This window comes from Corvus hawaiiensis, chromosome 5, assembly GCF_020740725.1.
Source record: "Corvus hawaiiensis isolate bCorHaw1 chromosome 5, bCorHaw1.pri.cur, whole genome shotgun sequence".
In the NCBI taxonomy this organism is placed as follows: domain Eukaryota; kingdom Metazoa; phylum Chordata; class Aves; order Passeriformes; family Corvidae; genus Corvus; species Corvus hawaiiensis.
In genome coordinates, this window is record NC_063217.1 from 70,941,130 (window position 1) to 70,955,161 (window position 14,032).

Here is a 14,032-nt window from a genome sequence, read left to right on the forward strand (position 1 = left end):
CTGTTTTTTTAAAAATTATTTTAAAGTCTTAAATGGTTCACCAAGTACATTTTCACTTCCATTTATCTCTTCTTTCTAAGAGAGGAATCCTTAGGTGCAGTAGTGTGCCACATAATTCCTCTTCCACTCTGCTAATTAAAAGTTTTTAGTACTAACCACATCTATTCAGAAAGGGAAATTTGAAGTCTAGTTGATTATGGGGAATCCCAGAGCCTATTAGAGTGATTGTACTTTTTTTTATGCTGCCACAGGAAGAGATTGATGACTGTGGTTTACCTATGATGCATGTCACTTCTCTCTTCCTGTTCTAATCTCATTACCTACCCTGAAAGTAGGAAAAAGCCACACAATCATACCTGCCATGTGTACTACCATGGTGAAATGTTATTTCTGGCTTGCCCATTAATCTCTGAAGTCTGGAATGTGAAGAAGTGTCTGAATGAGCACAAAACTTGCAAGTGTTAACAAGTGTCTCGTGGTGCTTTAGCTTGCAGGATAGTGAGGGAAATCATCCTCTCTTCAGCCTGGCAGCTGGCTGCAAAGCCCATCCTTTGCATCCCTTTTCCCCTTCATGCTGGCATGGAGAGTGGGTCCTTAAATATCTGGCATTGGCAGATTCCCCTCAGGCCTGCAATTCAGACATTCATTTTGTGCACCCAGCTGAGATCCTTCCTCTGCACCATCAGCAAAACCTGATTTTCACTCTGAGTGTTGATTCTAGGCAGATACTTTACAGAAAGGAAAGTGGAACTGCAGTTTGTGTCTGGCAAACACCTAAATATCAAAGCATTGTTAAGGGCAATAAATAGCTTCTTGGGAGATAATACTGCAAATTACTTCAAATGAAAAATGTTTTGAAATGAAAAAGTACCAGGCTTTTAATAAAATACAAAGTAGTTCAAGAGAAAAAAAAATTTGCTTACAAGTTATATTCCAAAATACGACAATTGCATGGCAATTGTTTTACCTCTCACATGCAACTTCTAAGTTCTTTATCATCTCTCAGGCCCACAGTGCAGTCCCACAATCCTGCTAGTCCCACATTAAGGCAAATCTTCAGTTGGCTTTAGGGAAAAAAGACCCAAGGAACTGCCAAGGAGTGCTGTGCTCTCACTTCATTATGTGCGAGTTTGTTTTCAGAGCAATGAGCACAGGATCAGCTTCTAACATTGCAGAAGAAAAAAGGCTTCTTTTCAGGTACACCTAATCTTGGCATTTAAAAGAGGATGGGGGAAAGCAACAGAGGAAACATTTGTGTACTTCCACATACCAGGAGTCTTACTTAACAGAGCCCAAATAGTTAAATAAACTGATGAGGTATTTAATATTAAAATATTTAAATTGGTCACTTACAGTTTTGAAGACTAACTCTCACATCCTGTAAACTGCCTGGTGAAGTCACACTACGTATTTGAAATGTTAAAATACTAATTCCCTGGAAACCTCCTCACGGAGTTAAATAAATCAAATATTGCCACACTACAACAGCTTCAAATGCCCCCGGATAGCCTAAGTGGATTTTGAGCAGGGCACAGGGCAGCAAACTGCTCCGTCTACAGGCCGAGATGAGCCTTGGTACTTGAGGAAAGGCACCCTCAGGGGATAATCCTGCAAAGACAGCTTCCTTTGTGTCACACATCTCAATACAAATGAGGGCCGATAGATCTGAGAGCGTGGCAGCCTCGCTAGAGGGCATCCAGTTACTGACGTGTGAGGTGAGTGAGGCTTTGACGCTTCTTTGAGTCCTCTGTGGCTTTCAATGACGAGAGAAAGTAGGCTCACAAACACCATCCAGACTGGGCTTGAAATACGTGGTTGGATACAGAATTATTTTCTCTGAAAGGCTTCTCTCACAACCCGTGTTCCCAACTCTGTAATTATTAGTCAGTTGTTCAAAGCTAAACCCCCAAACCACACTTTCTGAAACTCCCACTCTGTATCAATAATTGCAGACATGCTCTCAGGAGAGCAGAGAACTCAACTCGCCTTTCACACAGTCCCCCCGAGTGCTCTGATCACTCTGTAGAGTTATTGTCTCCCTTTGGGAATACTGCTATCAAATGGAACCACTCCCAGCAGAGAGACAGAGCCAGGCTCGCTGCAGGATGCTTGTGGCCCTCCCTTGGGATATGTGAAAGCTTCGAGTCAAGAGGAACAAGGATTTGAGAATTAGACTCTTGTCCTCAAGGTGAGTGTATTGACCTTTAGGGATGTGGCATAACTCCAATGGCCTTGTGGGGACCTAAACCTATAGTTCTTGACCTCTTTGCAGTCCTGGCTGCCACTAATTACTGCACTTGAAATTGCTCAAGGCATTTTTTTTTTTTTTTGCTTGTCTGAATTAGATTCAACACAGAGAATATTAACAAAGCAAAACTGTTAAGCCTGAACTGCAGAGGTATAAAATTCCCTAGCTCTCAGGCTACATTATTTCCTTTGAAAGCTTCTAACTGGTTCTAGCAGTGACATAAGTTTCACCATGAAAAGAACCCCCCCACATAAATAACGCCATAAAAATTGGTTTCCATAGGAAGCAAATGCAACAGCTAACCTAACCCATTTCCAACATTATTTTGAACCACTCTCTACCCAAAAACGTAGCTTAATGCAATGAAACAAAACCAGCTTAATTCACACATCCATGCTATTGTCTGAAATAGCTTCCTAGTATGGTTCCTTCTCTACCTCAATATAGAGAAAACAGATACATACTTTCCTCTAAATTTTTTCAGACATCCAAATGAGAAGTACCATGAAAGCTCTAAAAATGAAGGAAAAAGTGACCACGAACATTGTAGATTGAGTTAGAAACCCTAGAAGGTATTCCAGTAAAAAAAAAAGCAACATTTTACCAACTTTTAAAGAAATAGAGCCAGATCATCTCAGTTTAACTCTGTTCTCCATGTTTCCTCTTTAGAGAGCTTAGGACATGATTGGCCAAAGAAATCCACAGAAGCACGGTTTCCACACATCTTTTGAATGTTTTGTTTAAATCAGTCCATAATGCACTCATGAGGCTGGAGAGAATTGATGCAGAATAGCTCCTTTTGGAAAGGACATCAATTTAACAATGTTTTTGGGGTTTTTATCCTAACAGGTTAATTAAATTATTGATGAAGTTATTGATGTTAGTCGTGGAACAACAGCTATCTATTGCAGAAATAAAAGGAAGATTTTTTCCTAGATGAAAAAAATCCATGTCAGTGAAGGTACAGTCCATCTAGAGCAGATATCAGGTGAAACAGGTGCTAAAACTACAATTATTTTCTCTAAGCAGAAAATTACCATAGCTGAGTCTAGTGTTGGGTAAACATATCCCTTTACATGGCTCTTTCTCATCCTCCTCCTCAACATTAGGAACCAATGAAATATTCATCAAAATGGCCAACAGGTTTGAATATTATCTCTGTTCCGCAAAATATATAAATATTTTTGTCAAGTCCTGATAAACTAGGTCAGTGTCTGGGTGGGCTAAATGCTTAGGATCTTTCTGCAGGAAACAACTCTATTATTGCTTACAGCATTAAAAATAGCAGTATTACAAATCCAAGAGAAAATACGAGTTGAAAATGCTTATGTATCACAATTAAAGGAGTTTTTCCCAGAAATGAAAGAGCTTTTAGAAGGCGGGAGGGAAGAAACAGGTACTTTTATTCTTCCTAGTACCAACCCAAGATGCAATAGATGAATTAAACAGGGTATTATTTATTGTGTGGGGATTTTTGTGCCGAGATTCAGAATTCTCCTGACTACCAAACGCCCTGCAATGCCGTGACTCACCGAGTCAAGGTCTAGGATGGTGCAATCCTGACCCCCTCCTGCCAAGGGCTCAGCAACATCTATTCCCATTGCCTGCAGCAGGACTAAGTGGGGCTTCAGCACTTCTGCAAAACTCGGCCTTAGACAATAGAGGCTTTAGGTATGGACTTCCTATTTCCTGTGGTGGATTTGTGTAGGTGGCCTTGTTACCAGAAATCCATACTCCTACACAGCAACTTCTGACTGTGTTTCTGCAGAAATGACTATGATGAAAGGAATGAAATATTTTTAAAATAAAAATCATGTGTTTGTTTCTCCAAACCAGTTGGGGTATCTCCTGCTGGCAAGATTAATTTCTTCTCCTCTAGTGTGGCAAAATTAGGAGTGGGGTGGAAAACAAGGTTTGCAAGCCCACCGTGGCTTGGGCTGCTGCACACACAGAGAGGGGAGAGCTCGTCTGTCCTGTCCTCTGCCTATCACCGGCAGCTGAGTCACTAGCCCAGCCTGCAGAGCTTCTTGCTGCTGCATTTCGCAGCCAGGAAAATCCCACATCCTCCCAGTGGGTGTAGGAAACGCAGCTACAGCCTCTGGATGTGTCGGCATCAAAAACAAAGGGGAGATTGTGGTGCAGGCGGTGACTGTGGGCTCAGGGCCAGCGTGCCAGGACATCATTGACAGCATCCTGGGGAGCTGCGAGCGGAGCCCGGGCCAGCACTGCCTGCCCACGGCCCCGCTGGTTTGCCAACCCCAACACTGCAAGGTGTGTGACCAGCTCTACCTCCTCGCATGGGGACCTGCCAGGGCCACCAGCAAATGGACTCTGCTGTCCCACCTCATCCTGTCACTCTGGTTTTTGGCGAGGAGCGAGTCACACCTTGCCCTTCCTGGTCTTCCCCAGCCCAGGCTGTTTGCCTTCAAGCGCAGGGGCTTACGGAAGTCTCGGCTCTTGCCATGCTGTTGTGGCCAGCACAGCACTTGTGGCTCCAGTGAGGATCACCAGAGGTGCTGCTCTCACTTCCCACCCATCTAACCCCCAGCCATATTCCATGATTGCAGAGCCAGGGTGGCTTCAAACCCTGAATTTTCCAGTACTGGCTGTATCCTGCCAATGCTGCTTCAGATGATGGCTCTGCAAGCATCCAGCTGGGAGAGCAATCCAAAACATTGCTCACAAATCCATCTTGTTTCCTTCCATGTGTTCCCTGTGCCACTTGCCAAGCTCATGTTGAGGGTGGTGTTATTCTGAGAAGACCACAAGCATCCTGGGTCAGGCAGCCAATGCCTGGCTCTCCAGCTCCAGGTTGAGTATTGCTCTTGGGAAAGGAAACACAGGAACAGACTGGCATGGGTTTGCCCAGCAGTCTAGGCAGTTGCTCCAAACAAAAGCTCTTTTGAGAAGCTGCTCCTGTAAAGGGGACAAGAAGAGACCTGACATCCCTAAATGTGCGCTTCCACACTGAGATGGAAACCAGAGAGCTCTGCTGGCACTGGGAAAGGTTGCTTTCGCAATCAAACAGCCTAGGCAGTACAAGCCTTTCCACCCCAAGTCGCCAATGGCTTATAGGCCACTTGGATCAGAACTGGCATCAGCACCCCAGCCAATCCCACGACCCTAGCACAATCCTTCCTCACCAGTGCCATGCTTCCTTGAAGGCTTCTCATCCTCCTCCTTGTGCCTCCTTAGCAAAGCTGCTGCCCCGTGCCTTGTGTTTAGCCACCTGAAACTTTGCGTAGGAAGGTTAAGCAGCAAGACCATGCAGAAAATAAAGGGAGGAAACTTCCTCTGACATCCATTCCCTGTCACATTTGTTCCATGCCCATATTGACCAAAACACAGGAAAGGACAGACAGGAGAAAACAGCTATGTGTCAAGGGAAAAACAAACCAGCCCTTCCTAGCTCTGTCTGTGCATGCATCCATTTACCAGACCAAGTGCTTTTGGCCCAGCCTGATGGGCAGACCAGAGCCTGCCTTTGTAATCTATGCCAACAAGGGAGGAACGAGGCCCCACACATCCTCTACCATGACTGGGTCACCACTCGGATGTTTTAACACTGGTGTTCAACACCAGCATTTTCTTCTGAGGAGGTGTCACAGGTTGGCTCCACCATAGGCCTGCTTACACCACAGGTTCCCCCTTTTTTGGGTTCAGCATGTCCCTTTTCACACAAACTGTTTTATAGTGATAGTTTACAGATACATCATGGCCACCTGGGACGTTTCTAAATATCTACAGCTGCATTCTTGGAGTGAATTTCCTTCTACGTGCTGGAGTCAGAATGAATTTATATCAATGATCGCATGTGAGCTGCTGGCTCATTGTCCTGGAGTTCAAAAGTTTAAGGTGGTTTTTGAATAGCACTTGCAAATGTCAAGGTGTCAGATTAACTCCTTTTAAGATACAAAATTATTTGTTTTCAAGAGTGAAGCACTGATTCAAACTGAATCTAGGTATTTAATGGAAAATGGAGTTTGAACAGTAATTTTTGTGGCATTGTTGCCATCCCGAAACTTTTGCAGTTCAAAAGGTGGCATAAATCTTAGACAAAAAGAAATCATTTCACACTTATTTCAGCAGTTTCCATTGAGAGGCTGGCTTGTTCAAGGCACCATCTCTTCAAAAACATTACATCAACTTCAGTAGATGTTGCTTGATAATGCTCACTGAGTTCCTAACAATTACCACTATTTTTTATGTGCATATGAGTTGTTTTAGGGACTATCCAGGCAGAACTGTAATAGCCCCATGCCCTAGAAAGCTTTCAGCCTCAGCAGAAGACAGATGACACATAAGACAGTATTGGCCAGAAATCCAAGTTATGTTAACATCTTTCCAATAGTCATTTCTTAGAAAAGCCATCTGAAGATGACTGAAATTGGGATGCTTTGGAAACACCAAAAAATGTGCGCTCTTAAATACGTAACAGGAAGGTGGCAGAGCCTTGGAGCACAGGTCACTGAGAGGTGGAAGAGAATCTACCAACAGGAAGTGGGAGATGGTCACGAGGCTGAGAGTACCTCACAGCTGGCCTTGGAGGAACAGGCACCTAATTTCACTGGCACCTAATATGGCAGAGACATCACAGAAATTATTGAAGCAGAGAGGTAGGCTTGGAAAATCAGCTTTGCAGTAGCAGGCAAGGACTACATGGAAGCCAAAAAGAATCCTGCAGTAACAGAGATACAAGAGGAATGTTTAACCTTGTGAATAAAATCTTCACGTTACTGAGTACACACATCCAGATCTGGATACAGAACAGTCCTAGACAAAGATGATGCTTATCCTCAGTCTAACTTCTAATAGTAAATATCTGCACCATTTTTCTGTTGAAGAATGGTTAGAGGATCAGGGGCATGGGTCATTGATAGAATTATGGGATCAATAAAAGAACTGTACAAGCAAAAGGCCTGTAAGCAAAGGTTTGTGTGAGAAACTGCCTGCATAAGAAAGCACCTGTGTGAGAAACAGGCCTGAGAACAAAAAGGGAGTTTTGAGGATGTGCAGCTGTGCAGATAAGATGTACTGACCATGAGAAGGGAGGGTGAATTCTGAATTCTTTAATCATAACATAACTAGTAGAAGCTTGCCAATGTAGTCTAATTATGTAGAAGCAGAAATGCACTTTGATAGGTTTAAGCCAATAAAGAGTTAACAAGCTGATACACTATATAAGTGCCTCTGGATTGCTAATAAACTGAGCTTGCTTTTATCAATCACATTGGTTGTCTGCAATGTCTTCCCCCGCCGAAGTCGTTGAACTTTTTCAACATTTTTCCACATTTCCTTTTTAAAGATTAAAAGCCGAAATCTAAGAGATTTGGATGCATTTTGACCTTTAACTGAAGAATAACACAACAGAGGACCATTTCAAGGCACAAACGAGAGGCACACACCAGAGAGCAATGGAGGATGTTCCTCCAAGGCTTTGAGAGCAAGTTCTGTGTCCCAATCCCTCCCAATGGGCAGATTGGCACAAAAGAATGAACATCTTTAAACACAGGATGTGTTGCACAATGTGATCACAGGTGGCTGCTTTTTTTATGTGACTATGGGAATAGCTATGAGAGGTATTTTTGGCAGACACAATCTACTTTAACCAGCTGAGTATCATCTTTCCTCCTCCCTGCTTTGTGTTAAGATGATCTCCTCCAGCATGACTTCTCCAATGTAATTGCCCATATGCCAGTATTCCCCTGCCCACTGAGCCCAGGGACCTGTGATTCATTCAGGTATGCACAAGCCAGAGCCCAGGGAAACATGATGTTGTTCTGAAACTAACAGCAGCCATACAACTTCAGGGATTGGCTTTTGATCTGGCAGCAAGCAGAGGCATGGTGCAGTTCAGCTCACCTCTTGGATATCTCCAATGACACTTCTTTATTCGTATATAACAAGCTGGCAGCTTCTTTCATGTGCAGTAAAGGGTTTGCCTTCAATTATTAAAGGGATGGGGAGCAGGCTTTAACAGCAGTGTTAAAAACTAAGCACAAAAGTGCATGCTTATGTGATAAATTTATGAGTTGTCAAGCTTTCTATTTGACTTTTTAAACACCAGCACACAGCCTTGGTCCAAAGTCTGTGCAGAGACTTTTGCAGCCCAGAGTCTGATACTAGTAACTCAGCAGCTCATTGGATACCCAGTAAAGTCTTCAGGCATACAGGACAATGGGGCTTTCAGTGGTAATTTTCCATCAATGCTGTTTCCTTTCTAATTTAAGTCAGTCTCTCACCATTAATGATCAAAAGATAGAAGCCTGTCTTGGGGTGACTTTATGATGCTGTATCCCCTAACGCCTGCTCTATGCCCAGACATGAATCCTGTGTCTTTAGGCTGGGTCCAAGAGAAAGGCGAAAAAAAAGCCGAGTGAATTCTTCAGAGTGGTTTTGTGTTCAAGGACACACACACTCCCCTGTGTTCTTGCTGCAGCAGAGCCAGGGAAAGAACCTTCCTGCTTTTAACCAGCTTTGGGCTCTCTTTTCTCAGGTTTGCTTTTTAGCTAGCCTGTTAGCTGAGGCAAGAAAGTTTTTTCCCTGGAACTTTGGCTGCTTCTTCTTTTCTTCTGGACTGTTCAGCAACACCAGAACATCACCAGGAGAACTTGCACCACAGCCCCGGCAGGGGCCCAAGCTGCACCCCAGCTCCGGAGAGAGCAAAGCCACACCTACAGAAAGGACTCAGGTTTTCTCCACAGCGAGAGGTTTTATTATTTAATATTATTCATTCTTTTTTGGTGCCTGTGTGCACCCTGCTTGTTAAATAAATAACTTTATTTTTTACACTTTCCTCTGAGGAGTTTCTTTCTAAACCTGGTGGGGGAGGGGCTGCTGAAATCTGCCTTCTATTAGAGGATACGTTCATTTCGGACGTTTTCCTCCAAATATGTCTCAAACCAGGACAAAGCCCTTAAATAATTTCTTCTTCAGCAAACCAAAGCAAGGTTTGATTTATTTACATCACATCACAGCACTTGCTGTCAAATACAACTTCCATGGCTTAGCTGAGGATGCAAAAGATGAGGAAAACCAGGATCCTGTTGGTACTATGCAACTTGCACAACTCAGTCACAGGTGGCTGCTTGTTTCATGTGGCTGCGGAAATGCACCTGAGGGCTTATTTTTGGCAGATACTGATCAACCTTAACCAAAGGATTTTAAGTGGTTCAGAAATGCTTTTGTACATAGAAACCCTGTGAAACAGTTCCAAGCACCTCCTCTCCGTCCTTGTCTCTCAACACCAAGACTTACTCTGGTACAAAAGCATGGACAGGTGGAAAAAAACATGAGTCAGTAGTGAGAGAGTAACGCAGAAACTAAGTTTATAAGAACAGACTGTGCCAGCATGCATCACACCTCTGTCTGTGGCTCAGCTGTGAATGAGGTTAGACAGCTTGGAGAGAAAAGCCAGAGACAGAACAGCTTCAACATCAGCACAATCTGGTTCATTACAGAGGCATTTCTACAGCAATGCTGGGTGATGTATCTGGAGGTTTTGTTTCTGCAAGGGATGGAAGTTTTGAACCCACAGGTTCTTCCTCCCTTCAAAGAGGACAAATCTCATTTCAGAGCTCACAGACCAAAGACTCTGATATCAGCACAATGTATCAGGTTTTAGTTTAGGCAGTTCAAAGGACCCCAAAATGAAGGTTCTGACAGGAATGGCAAAATTTGAACAATATAATTGAAAATGAGGGAGAGCTGGGAGAAGTTTTTGAGATTTTGGAACTGATCTTGAGAAGAGCAAGAGTGAAAACCCACAGTATTTCAGAATTATACTTCCCACTTTGTTAGATCTCATTATGCCCTGATTTAATACCATAAGGTTTATGTAAGAGAATACCATTTTGCTTTTAGAGTAAAATTGGAATCTCAAACAAATCTCTCTGTGAATCCAGAAGAGGCATGATTAATTCATTTCCTGTCTTCAAACAGAGTCCATAGCTCTCTGGAGGCACGGAAAATTGCCAGGTAAGGGCAATACACTTGCAAAGCCTAACTCTCATAATTAAAAGAGCAGCAGCTATATTCACTTGTTCAACCTTCATTCAGCATGTTCCTGAGCTCCTTTAGCTTTTAATTGCATGACCTTGCAGATTTTCCCATCGGATTCTTGCTACTGACAGAAAAAGCACTCCATTCATTGATCTTTCTCCTTGTTTGCATTATTTTGTGCACCAGATAAGCATGAGGTTTTGTAAAAAAATCCACTTTCTGTACTCATCCAAATGTCCTCATTCCTTACAAATACAAACACAGTTACTTTCAGACAGCTGATAGGCAATATTGCACTCTTTCCCTATTTTATTCATAAAGTACAGGAAAATTATTGGAAGTCAAGATTAACAGTAGTGATAATCACTCTGCTGCCTGACATAAAAGCTTTGGCCAGTGTGAGCTGCAAACAAAATGCTTGGCATCTCAACCTGTGCTGGCTGCAATCCACACCCCAAAAAAACCCCTCTTCTACCCACTAAAAGCAAACCCCCTTACTTTTCTGTTTAGAATAAATCACTCCAAAACAGGCTTAAGGATTTTAGGAAAGAATATTCCCTGATGCTGATGCCAGGTTTTCTCAGCAGGGTCTTTGACTATGAACTCCTTTTCATTTGACATGATATATATGCACCCAGCTGCACATATTCCATTTCATGCAAATTTTGGGAATTTTGAAGTCCAACATTGCAAATTTGAATCTAGAGGAATCAAGCACAATCGATTTAAGCAGTAAAGTCTCTGACCTGTAGCTAGAGACTTCTCAGTTTGTATCTTGTTGTACTGATATTCTCTATTTTACATATATAATCTTTCTCAGTGTCATGTCATGCCTTTTAGCAATCTTTGCCCTGAAAAAGCAGCTCTCTTGTGGTTCCTGCAAAATTGCATTCCGGTAACACATGCTTATGACCTGTGTATGTTTTTTATCTTCAACAGACCTTAAAAGCTATGTTGCAAATGCCAGTACTATCCTAATGCATTGCTCTTTTCTTTCTAATTTAGTTGCCTCAGTAAAGGTTGTATGTGGTTGATCAGATATGTAGGGAAAAAATGTTACTGTGAATCTCACTGCAATTTTGAGTAAGAGAAGCCCCCACAAGCCAACAGATGTATTTAATACACAGTCAGAACCAGCAGAATTATTTTTATTTTAAGAAGCCTCTTTGCAGACCTGTTTCCTCTTATACCAACGAAATGCAGAACTGCAGATACAGCCTTTTGTCTTGAAGCCATTGACAGAGGCAAATTGTTCAACCAGTTTTTCCCTTGCACAGCTCTCATTTCAGTACTAGCATTTGCAATTTTATGGATCATTAATTTGGAAGGACAATGCACACTAAAAAAAGGTAAGACTACAGAATAGTGTCTCTTTAGTTTTGGGAAGACTTTAGCTCTTGTTTAAGGTGGTGTTCCTGGTGTGCATTTCTAAGGGTGGAATCTGGATTTGCTGAAGATCAGATCTTTCTGAGTAACTCCATGTGCAGACAGGTGTATTCTAGATTAAGACTGATGGGTCCCATATAGTTTATCCATTTTTATTCTTTCTTGTGGAGGTTACCAAAAGAGAGAAAAAGATCTTGCAGGGGTGATTACTTCTACTAAATATTGAATTTCTAGGATGTGTAGGCAGACTTTGCCTAGCATGGCAATTCTTTTTGCATATTTCTGACAGAAAAAGTGGTTAATAGTCCCCTGCAAGTCTTTTTTTCTTCTTATATAACTTTGACTAGATTAAATATTAGACTGTGCTCTGCCTCTCACAAGCTCTTTCAGGAAACCATTTTTCCCTTCATTATTCAATTGGAAAAGGATGATGTTTGAGAAACTGCCTAGATCGTAGCTAGAGATAGAAATCCAAGTTAAAGACCCCTTCCTTTGTCCACTTAGACCAACACTTCAGCGTATGGATTGAGTCCTATAACGTCCATCTAAGTCCAGTGACTTCAAGGAAACTGCTCCTTCCGGCAAGAGCTTACCACTGGAAAAGTAAGTATTCTTAATTGGAGCTAACTTGAAGTGAAATCCGAGATGAGATTAGGCAGGGTCTAGTTATTCCTGTAAGATAGAATTATGGTCTTTCGGGTGTTGTCTTCAATAATAATGATAAAATCAAATGTTGTGTGGTATTTTCATACTTCCTGACTCCCAGTTGATATAAATCTGCAGCCAGACCCTGTGCAACATGAAACAGTAGAAATACACAGCCCAAACCCCTCTGATGCCCTCAGCTGTCCACACAAGTCCCCTGGCTGTGCTTAGTACCCAGGACCTGTGTGCTACTCGCTGACATTGAGAACAGACCCTGTCCCAAGCCTTTGCACCCTGCTGCAGATGACAGCAGGAAGTCTGTTTTGGTCCTGCTAAAGTGAAGCTAAAATAAAGCCAGACCTGATTTTTTTGGCTGCAGATACACTGAAAGAAATCAGTGAAATACCCGAGGGCAACCTCAATCCACACTGTGGCTGTGGCCCACAGCAGTCACTACTACTGCTGTGGTGTGCCATGAATTCCCCCTGCTCTGCTTTCCCGCTGCACAGTCGCGCTGCAGTGGATTTTCTGCCCCAACCTTGCTCTCCTGGGAAAGCAGCACAGCCAACAAAACCATCCTGGATCATCTCCAGCTGCTTCTGCTCATTGATTGCCACTGGGCAATTCCACACTGCTTAGAAAGAACATCCCATGCAATGATAGTCAAAGCAAAGGCCAACAGATCGCCTGAATATTTCTGCGTCATGGAGGACTCCCTAAAGGGCAAATTCTTCCATTTCTAAAAACAAGAATTGTTCTCTTCTTATTCTAGGTCACTTGTGGAACTGTACAGATAACAGATCTCAGTGAAATGTCACTAATGATAAGGTCCGGGGCTTTCAGAACGGGTTTCTGAAGGCAGGCATTTTATTTAGGTGTCTAAATGGAGGCGGCAATTTTCACCCACTGTTTCCCAGACTCACTTCTGAAGGCATGGGCCCGGGTATCATTGATACAGTTGGCTACTGAAAAATCAGGCCGGTCTGGGTGTTGCACTAGGGAAAGGAAAAGTGCAGTGGTCGCTGTAAACATCGATTTGCTCAATAGGATGGGACCAGCCACAGCACCCTGCGTGCCACAAACATTGCTATTTTTTGACTGACTGTGACCACACAGAACTGAGTCACCTAATTCGTAGCTGCCGGTGCAATGTAGGCAGTTCACAGGCTGGAAACAGCAGCCTGGATTTTATCCCAAAACATGCCTGCCCACTCCCTACTCCACGGAAATTTTTGTTGCAGCTGATCAGCTTGCAAATAACAAAGTCTAAGCACGCACAGGCAAAGGATGATTTTGCAAAATGTAGGGCTGATCCTTGGCTGCAGCGTGGATTCTGGAGCTTGGCACCTGGATGGTGCTTCCCCACAACCTCCTGTGTGGTTCAGCCATCCCCAGGGGAAAATTCAATAGTCACTATTCCAGACAGTAAAATAATTACTATTGGCTGAAGAAATTAAATGTCACTGAGCCGTAGTCAAAATACTGTTTTGTTTTCAAAGGACGCTTCAGGTCGAAGGCCACTGAGTCCATCCCTGACTGTGCTGTGTCTCAACACACGGGAGGAAAAATACACAGCCTTGTTTCCACTTTTCTCTGTTCTCACCTGAATGACTGGATCAAGGTTAAACAACCGCAGACAGAAGGAAAAAGATCACAGAACAGGAGTGGAAACGTGAAATACGTCAAATGGCATTCTTTTTTTTCTTGTTGTCAGAAGTGTTCGGGGGTTGTGGCCAACCAGGCAAGAACAGG